At 38.8% G+C, this 9,683-nt stretch overlaps 1 pseudogene; it reads left to right on the top strand.

The window, feature by feature from the left end:
- Nucleotides 1-9,215: 9,215 nt before the first annotated feature.
- On the top strand, nucleotides 9,216-9,385 carry LOC118980704 (uncharacterized; annotated as a pseudogene).
- Nucleotides 9,386-9,683: the final 298 nt, after the last annotated feature.

The following is a 9,683-nucleotide window of genomic DNA, read 5'->3' as shown; positions in this document are numbered from 1 at the left end:
CAGTCCCTTGTGATCAGAGAAGATGCTTGGTATGATTTCTATTTTCCTGAAGTTGTTGAGACTTGTTTTGTGTCCTATCATATGATCTATCTTTGAAAATGTTCCATGTCCACTGGAAATGAATGTGTATTTAGCTTCTTTGGGATGGATGGCTCTATATATATCAATTAGGTCCATTTCTTCTTGAATGTCGTTTAATGCTGCTATATCTTTGTTGATATTTTGTTTGGAAGATCTGTCCATTTTTGACAGTGGGGTGTTATAATCCCCTACTATAATTGTGTTGCTGTCAATATCTTTCTTGAGGTCCTCTAGGATTTTCTTTATATATTTGGGTGCTCCTGTGTTGGGTGCATATATATTTATGACGTTAATGTCTTCTTGGTGGATTCTTCCCTTGAGTATTATGAAGTGACCTTCTGGGTCTCTCTTTATAGCCTTTTTTTTGAAGTCTATTTTGTCTGATATGAGGATTGCTACCCCGGCTTTTTTTTCATGTCCATTTGCTTGGAAAATTTGTTTCCATCCTTTCACTTTCAGTCTGTGGTGGTCTTTTGTCCTGAGGTGGGTCTCTTGTAGGCAGCATATGTGTGGGTCATGCTTTCTTATCCATTCAGCTATTCTATGTCTCTTAATTGGTGCATTTAATCCATTTACGTTTAAGGTTATTATTGAAAGGTACTTTTTCATTGCCAGTTATGTACCTGTGTTCCTCTCTGTCTCTCTCTTTTCCTTCCTTTCCTTAAAGCAGCCCTTTTAGTAATTCTTGTAGAGCCAGTTTTGTGGAGGTGTATTCTTTTAGACTTCTTTTGTCTTGGAAGCTCTTTATTTGGTCTTCTGTCTTGATTGAGAGACTTGCTGGATAAAGTAGTCTAGGTTGTAGGCCTCTGTTTCTCATTACTTGCAATATTTCCTGCCATTCTTTTCTTGCTTGGAATGTTTCTGTTGAGAAGTCATTAGCCAACCTTATTGGGACCCCCTTGTATGTTACTTCCTTTTTCTCCCTTGCTGCCTTTAGGATTCTCTCTTTGTCCTGGAGTTTTGCCATTTTAATGATGATGTGTCTTGCAGTAGGCCTCTTTGGGTTCCACCTGATGGCGACTCTCTGTCATTCCTGAATCCATGTTACTTTCTCTCTCCTCAACTTAGGAAAATTTTCCATCATTACCCTTTCAAGTAGGTTTTCTATCCCTTGTTCTTCTTCCTCTCCTTCTGGCATTCCTATTATTTGGATATTATTACGTTTCATATTGTCTTGCATTTCTCTTAAATTCTCCTCATTTTTTTCTGATTCTCTTTTCCATTATTTGGTCGGTCTGGGAGATTCTTTCTATCCTGTCTTTGATCTCACTTATGCGATCTTCAGCCTCATCGATCCTAACCCTTCATACCTTCTACTGTGTTCTTCAGTTCAGAAATTGTATTCTTCATTTCCTCTTAGCCTTTATTGATCGTTTCTATTTCCTTTTTCATGTTGGTATAGTTTTCAGAGAGTTCATTGTAGCTCCCCTGTAGTTTCTGGTAGCTTGTTGTAAGCTCTTTGAATTTCCTGATAACCAGTGCTTTGAATTCCACATCTGATAGTTGACTTGCCTCTATTTCATTTAACATTCTTTCTGATGCTTCCACTTTTTCTTTCATTTGGGGATTGTTTCTTTGTCTTCCCATTGTTTGTGATACTCTTCTTGATGGCCTCAGCTTCTTAAATTAATCTGTTCTGGTTCCCTGGGTTTGTGGTGTGAACTTCTGTGGTAGGATATTGTGAAATTCAGTGGTGCAGTCTCCTGCTGGTATCTTGGTGTCCTCTGCTTCCACCTACTCCTTTCTTCATTGTGCTTGTGTGATTAGTTGGAGGAGGAGGCAAAATGGTTTATGATAGCAGAAGATTATTTTATGTTATTTACAGACACAGTCAGCAGAGAAGAAATAGACAATCTTCAGGCCATGTATAGAGTTAACCGTGCTCTTCGACCCAGCTTGCCACTTTTAGGAAAGGATGGACATAAGTTAAGTCTCTTGTTGGGAAGGGGGGGCCTTGTTATTTGTATCTAGAAAGCAGTGTGGTTGCGGGTGGTCAGATTTTGAGCTAAGGTGAGAGTACAGGTTAGTAACTGGGTGTAGCATGTGAGTAAATAGAGTAATAGAATTCAGGCACCTGTAAGGTGGTCTAAGGTCTGAGAGATGTGTTATTAAGGGTTACCGTTGTATAGAACAGCTGTTATTTATAATAATATTAGAGCAACACTCATGTGATAGACTGTATGTGATCTGTCTAAAGGGGGTTATAGAGCTTGGGTAGTATGGCAAAGGAAAGCAAGTGAAGTATAGAAAATTAGCAATATACTGTGGAAGAAAGAGCAGTGGAAACCTGTCAGGTAGTACCATATAACCAGCCAGGACTAAGAAACCTGTACAGAAAGAGGAGGGATACAAAGATATTCTACAACAAAATAAAAAAAAGAAGTAAGAATGATGCAAATATATAATTATACACCAGAAGAAAACTAAGCAACACACAAACAAACAATCCAACACACACACACACACACACACACACACACACAAAGTCAGGAGAAAAGAGGAATAAGCAGAAAATCTGGGAAGAATGGAAGGAGTAAAACTGGACAAAAGGAAAAAGAGATGAGGGACAGAGTATTGAAAGATAGAGCAACAATACAGTTTAAAAGATATAAGATTACTTAACAAAAGAAGTTGAGAGAGAAAAAACAGGGGGAAGGGAAAAAAACCACACACACACACACACACACACACATTAAAAAACAACAAAAAAAACCCACCCTTCCTTTGTCGGTTTCAAATAGTCCAAACCAGTTTTTCTGGTTGCGCCCTCTCTGAGGTCAGGTATCCAGGCTCCCGCGAGCCAGGCTGCCGGATTGGGATGTGGGCGCCCACACCCCTGGGAGGCCATCTGTGTGCTGCTGTATCTGGCACTGTCCTTCTAAGTTCCATGGTGGGACCCAGGTGTTCCCATCCCTTCCCTGGATGGCTGCTGGGTGGTTGGGCCATGGGGCAAGCTGCTGTCACAGAACACTTCAGTTTACTTTCCAATAGAGACTTCTCCGCAAAGCCTGTCTCTCAGCCCAGCCCAATCCCAAAAGACCAGCAATGACAGTGTCCTTCTTAAATCCCCCGGGCTGGTGGGCTGGCGGGCTGGTGACCGCAGAGTCCACAGTTGCCACCCTTTACCTTAACTTAAGCCCACAGGTCTTTGCCCGGTATTAACCTGCCTGCCTAGATGGGGAGGGGGGGAGCCAGTTCTCTCCCACGGACACTGTAGCAGGCCTACGGCTCCCACAGCGTCTGTTGCCGGCCCACCGAGTGCCGGACCTCAGGAGTTCCCTCTGCCACAGGCGCCCCGGCCCTGGATTCAGACGAGGCTTCTGTTTCCCACTGAAGGTGCCGGCTCAGATTACCCGCTGCTTCTCAACCCTATTCACGCACCGCTGGAGGTCGCCTGCCTTGGGCGTGCCTCAGGCGCAGCCCGCAGCCTAGGAGGCCTCGGGCGCGCAGTCACTTTTATCCTCACTCACCTTTTGGAGTCCTCACTGACCTGCAGCTGTCTGGTTCCTCTGTCACACTCTCTGATCTCTTATTTTCATAAATGTTGGGGAATTGTTGGTTGACTATGCTGTTCTTCGGTAGATCTGCCTGGATTTTCTACCAGATGCATAGGAGCTGGGTTCCCTCCATGCTACTCTGTCGCCATCTTCCCCTAATCCTCCTCCCCCAAAATATATTAACTTGACTTTTAAAATTCAGTTCATTGCAATTTTAATAGTATTTTCACATGACATATGTATTTATTTCTTAAGACAGTTTTCTTCTTTAAATGTATATTTATATATTACTTTTATCTATTCATTAATTTTATAAAGTACCATTAGCTTTTGTTGTCTAACAATTTCTTTGTTCAGTAAACAATAGTCTTTTACTTGTAGAATTGTTGCCAGTGGAGATAGGGTTCTTCTGCAGAATCATGAGAAAAGTGTTTCGGGGACCCGCATGTAGGAGGATGAGATATAGAGGTAAGATTTATTGGAATAAAAACAAAGGACTGTTTCCAGGTACCTAGTGTTTTATCTATGACCAGATGGCTCAGCTCTGTCCCACTGTGGCATAAACTCAGTCTGTGAGGTTGCCAACCCACGCTTATTTTCACGAAGCCTAGGAGGACCAGGACCCAGAGATGCCGAATTTCTCTGCACCTCATTTCCCCATCTGCTTGTCTGTTGTCAAGGCTGCGCTTGGGCCTGTAGGCTGCCAAGCTTGCACAACTGCTATAAAGAGAGAGCATGTGAATGAACAGGTAAACACACAAAGGAATGCGTGCTACCAAGATGCCCCTTTGATAACCTTTTATTATATTACTTGGATTTGGAAAAGGTAAAGCATTCTTTCAAACTAACCTATCTCTTTCCTGGTTCTTTGTGAGCTTGTGCTGGACCCTCCCCCTTACCAATCCCTATTCTAGTTCTTCTGAGGTTTCATGTCCTTTATCCAATCTGGTCTTTTCCTTAGATTTTTCCAGGTTAGTATCATCCCCTATATAGTTGTCATTTTGCATCCTACCAAACATACATCAGAGTTTTGCCGAATCATCTAGTTCCTACTAGCACAAACTTACCACCCACTGCAACATTGTTTCTACTGCACATGTACCTAGCAAAGAAATTTCTCTGTTTTATTCCTATCTCCTCCCCGGATAAAATCCTGCCAGGTCAGCTGTCCCCTGGAAAGATTCTTCCTGCCCACTGAAGGATTGCTTTGGGATTAAGTCCCTTCAGTAGAGGATGTCATGGTCCCCTGGGGTGCCTAGAAATGCTGCAGCTTCCTAGTGAATCAGGTAGGCTTAATGTCCGATGGAGCTCCCTAGTTTATTAGGCTTAATGTCTGTTCCATTTGCTATCTTTTCTTTATTAATAACTACCTAGATATCTATGCTAACAAAATTATATGCATGACATGTTTGGTGATTGCCTACTCAGAATACAGTTCAACAGATTCTTTCTTGTGGATATTTTAAAAATATCCAGTGAGATCCAGAAGCTTGATTAGAATAAGGTTATGTTTCTGGTGAAAACCTGTGCTATTATGTTCTTTCTTTTAGAATATCAATGTAAGAAATGTTCAAAGATGTAGAGAAATTTTATGAGTTTATTTGAGTCAAACTGATGACAATTGCTGAGAAACGAAATCTCAATGGACTGAGAAAATGCTCTGGAAAATGGCAGCTTTACCATGATTTTATACATCAGAATCTGAGGGGAAGACATAAAGGGGTTATATGAAATTCACTGGTAATAGATTAGGGAGGCCAAAGATAGCAGAGCAGGAAAATTTCTGGGATTGGATAAAAAGGAAAGCAAACAGACACACATTGCTTTTACATGGGTGAGTACAGGAGAGTTAACAGCCAACAATGAACACAGTAATGATAACCATGAATGCATTTGTGGTCTCCCTCTGGTGTGCTGGTTATGCTTTGAGAGGTCCAGAAAAAGGAAGTTACTTTGATATTTTACAGGCATATTACTCTAGATGCAAAAAGTTGACAGACTCAGTTAAGTTAAAGATTGACCTTTGACTCTTAAATAACATGCACTTTGATGAAAGCAGCCAATTTGTGAGATCTTTAACCTTGATCACATTACCTTCTCTAAGCCTCAGTTTCTTAGATTAAAAATATAGGGTTCATAAAATATCAACCTTATAAGTGGAACCTAATCAACAAAACAAACAAGCAAGCAAAATATAACGAGAGATGTTGAAATTAAGAACAAACTGACAGTAACCAGAGGAGACGTAGGAGGGGATAATGGGGGAAAAGGGAGAAGGGTTTTCGGGAACAACTATAAAGGACTCTTGGACAAAGCCAAAGGCAGGTAGGATTGAAGGAGGGAGGTGGGAGAGGATGGGAGATTGGGGTGGGTGCAATTGGGGGACAACTATACATGAACAACAATACAAAAATATTTTTAAAATAAATAAAAATATAAATTAAAACAACCTTACACTTTTCTCTGATGGAGATGAGAATCACATTAGATGGTACATGTTAAATATGTAATGTAGCAAATAAAGGGCAATGTAATATGTTGTTATTTTTAGTAAAATTTAACATTTTAATTTAACATTTAATTTAGTTTTAGTCATATATTTTACTTCTGTAAACAGGTAAAAATGTGAGCTGCTATTTTAATAATGGGAAAAGAAGGGACTTCTGGATCTTGGGGCGGCACCATTACACACTGCCTTGGAATGCTTAGGGTTCTGCCTAGATCTGCTGAATGTGTTCTATACATTTCTAAATATGTGCCTCAGAAAAACATAGGGCATTTTTTTCAAATAAACTTGCTTGTAAAAAAAACAAACAAACAAAAACAGATTGACCTTTGTTAGGGAAGATACGAGCCTAGGGCATATTAACCACCATGAACTGATTTTAGTTAGAAAATTTTTATTTCAGACCACCCTGTGTGGTTACTTTCAGTCTCTGAGTTTGTAAGGCCGCCCTGCAGACCCCATGAGCTTGTCAGGTTCAGCATGTGCCCCACCTTTTTTCAGAAGAAGAAGTGGATATTCCATCAAAATATCTGTCAATTGTTTGTGATGTTAGAGAAGTAGTGATGTTCAATGCTTACAGTCATTAGTTCCTTGAATATTTCAAAATAGGATTTTCTAACTGCATACATTTGATAATATTTATTATTCTTATAAGGACCAACTTTTTCTCAACTACTGCTTGGTTGCATAGTGGTACTGCTCTTATGGAAAAGAAATATAAATGTTGGATTATCTTCATTTACCAATTTTTAAGATAAGAAATTCATCTTCATCATCACTGAAAGATAACTAAATTGGCTTTATATCATTATAAATCATGAATTTTGTGGGATGTAAAAAATATTAATACTTTCTCTCCCATATGCTAAGTTTTTCTAGGTTGGGCTAATAATCAAATTAACAAAACAAAGTCAAAGTTTAATACATGTGCATGGGGAATTCACATGGGCATAATGCCATAGAAGTTCCTAAAACAGTGAGGCGGGGGGGGGGGGGCAGGGCAGGGAATATAAAACAGAAAACTGTACTTGAATAAGAAAAATTAAAAAAAACGATACTTAGTACATTTTAGGGGTATGTGGTCATGTGAATTACTTGTAGAAATTGTGCCTCCCTTCCTGCCTTCTATTAAGTATCCAAACCCTTCATTCATTCAAAAACTAGAGTTGAATAATTCTTGACTTTTTCTTCTGTTTTTGCGTGGTTTTTAATCTCTTGAGCAGCATTTGTAATTTGCTAGGAGTTTGTTGTATCTCTTTTTTTTAAGTTTTAGTGTAAGTCAAGAGGTAATTGTGCAGACTATGATAGGTCTATAAAATCTCAGTGGGTATTGTGTTAAAAAAATTTGGACAAAGGAGAAAGCAGGGAGAACAAGGTATTAGATTTCAGAGGTGAGAATGGGCAATTTGCAGGTAGCTGAACACACACAGCAAGAAATCTTTCTGTCTAACTCAGAAACCAGGGGCGCAAGGGGTATGTAGCCATCTTGTTTACCATATTTAATTCAAATTAGGCCTAAGAAGCGGCAGCTTAAATCTTCGTCCTAAAGCTGGGTGTGTCTTGTCTGAGTCTCTCGGGCAAGAAAATGGGAAAGGTTCAAAGTTTCTCTGTGAGTCTTCTGCTTCTTAATAAAGAGCTTAAAATCACTATCCCCCAAAGCAGCTTCAGGGTGGTAGAATTGTCACAGCTTCAACTTAAACATAGTTCATTGGCTTCAACCCAATGCAATTATAACTCTTGTCAAAGCTCTTGTTTTCTCAGTGTTTTCTGGGGACAACCTCTTTGAAATTACATAATGCTAATTGATTTTTGCAGCTCCCTTGATATATGTTAGAAGATGTCCAAGCTCATCCTACACACTCCTTGCCTTAAAATCGGCAATTTCTCTAACAAGCACTCTTTGTTTGTTTTTTAAAGGAAATAAGCCAGTCAAAGGAAGACAAATACCATATGATTTCATTCATATGTGGAATCTAATGAACAAACTGAACTAACAAGCAAAATAGAGACAGACTCATAGATGGAGAGCAAGCTGACAACTCTGGGGGTGGGAGGGATCTAGCAAAAAAAGAAAGAACTCATGGGTGCAGACAACAGTGTGGTGATTATGGGGGTATAAAAGTGGAAAATGGCATAAGGAAAATACATAGTAGCGGAAAAATACAGCAAAAATAAACTGAAAAAAGGTAAATGGTATTTCAGCATCATAGTATGGGGGCCTGAAGATTTTGGGTATTTTTTCTATTGTTGATCAATGGGCACGTAATACATGTCTATATATAGACAACACCTATCAATATATTTAAAAATATGCAATAGCTTATGGATTTATAATAATTCAAATTTAAATTCAGGTTTACTGAGGTTTTTCTTCTTCTGTATTAGTTTTTCATACTTTTTTCCCATGATGATAAAGCTTTCTCAAAGACAAAAAGAATAATGAAATTAAAATATCTCCTAATAAGGTATTATCTAGAATGTGTAAGAACATTTGTAAATTTTATCCTTAAACAACAACAATAAAATTGTACAATGTTGTCAAAAAGCCAATTTTAAGACTCTGCCAGATGACTAAGGGCTATTATCATCCTTCTATTGCTCCACCCACATCTGTGGTGTGGAAGTTTTACCTGGGCAAGCAGAGAGGATGGGCAGTCTGCATCCCTGATGGAGGAAGTTGAATGAATGTATGTTGAGCAAATTATAGAAAATTCTGTTTCCAGGAGCAGGTTGAAAACAGAAAAACATCAGTCTCAGTGGCAAATTTTCAGGAAGCCTAATGTCACAACTAGATTACATTTATGATGTGTTTAAGAAAAGCAAAGAAAGAAAAAAAAGGATGAGGGGAGAAAACTATATAGAAGTTTAACATGGTTACAGAGGAATAAAGACAAGAAGTGAAAACAATTAAATATCTTTCTAAAGATGGAGGGTAAACTATAGTGTCACCATGCAATGGAATATTATTTGGCCATTAAAGGAATGAGTGTTGACACATGCTAAATTATGGGTGAACCTTGAAAACATGATACAAAGTGAAAGAAGCCAGTCAAACCAGTCTGCACATTATATGTTTCTATGACATGCCAAGAGCAGGGGAATCTCATAGAGGCAGAAAATAGATCAGTGGCAGCTTTGCACAGTGGCAGTATTATAGCCAATGAGGTTTATCCGAGGTGCGATTATTGCTAATAGAAAATAGATCAGTGTTTGCTTAGGGGTGGGATCAAAGATAGATTATGGCCAAAAATGAGGGTGTTTCTTATTCAGGTGATGAGATTATTCTAAAATCAACTATGGTCATGATTGCACAATTATGTAATTATAGTAAAACATATCCAATTGTACACTTTAAATATGTGAGTTTGTGGCATGGGAATGAGATCTCAATAAATAAGCTAAAAATGCTTAGAATTTTTAGAGTAGTCAAATATATAGAGATAGGATGCCTGTTATTGTTTGCCTGATTAGGGTTAGGAAGAGGATCAGAAGTGGCTATTACTGGGTATGAATTTTCTGTTAAGGGTGATAAAAATGTTCAAAATTTATAGTATAATGATGTTTTCACAACTCTGTAAACAGTCTAAAGCAATTGATTG

This window comes from Sturnira hondurensis, unplaced genomic scaffold (genome assembly GCF_014824575.4).
Source record: "Sturnira hondurensis isolate 20B ecotype Veracruz unplaced genomic scaffold, ASM1482457v3 Scaffold0022988, whole genome shotgun sequence".
NCBI classification, from domain to species: Eukaryota; Metazoa; Chordata; class Mammalia; order Chiroptera; family Phyllostomidae; genus Sturnira; species Sturnira hondurensis.
The sequence above is the reverse complement of the archived record's forward strand: the minus strand, read 5'-3'. Positions and strand labels throughout refer to the sequence as shown.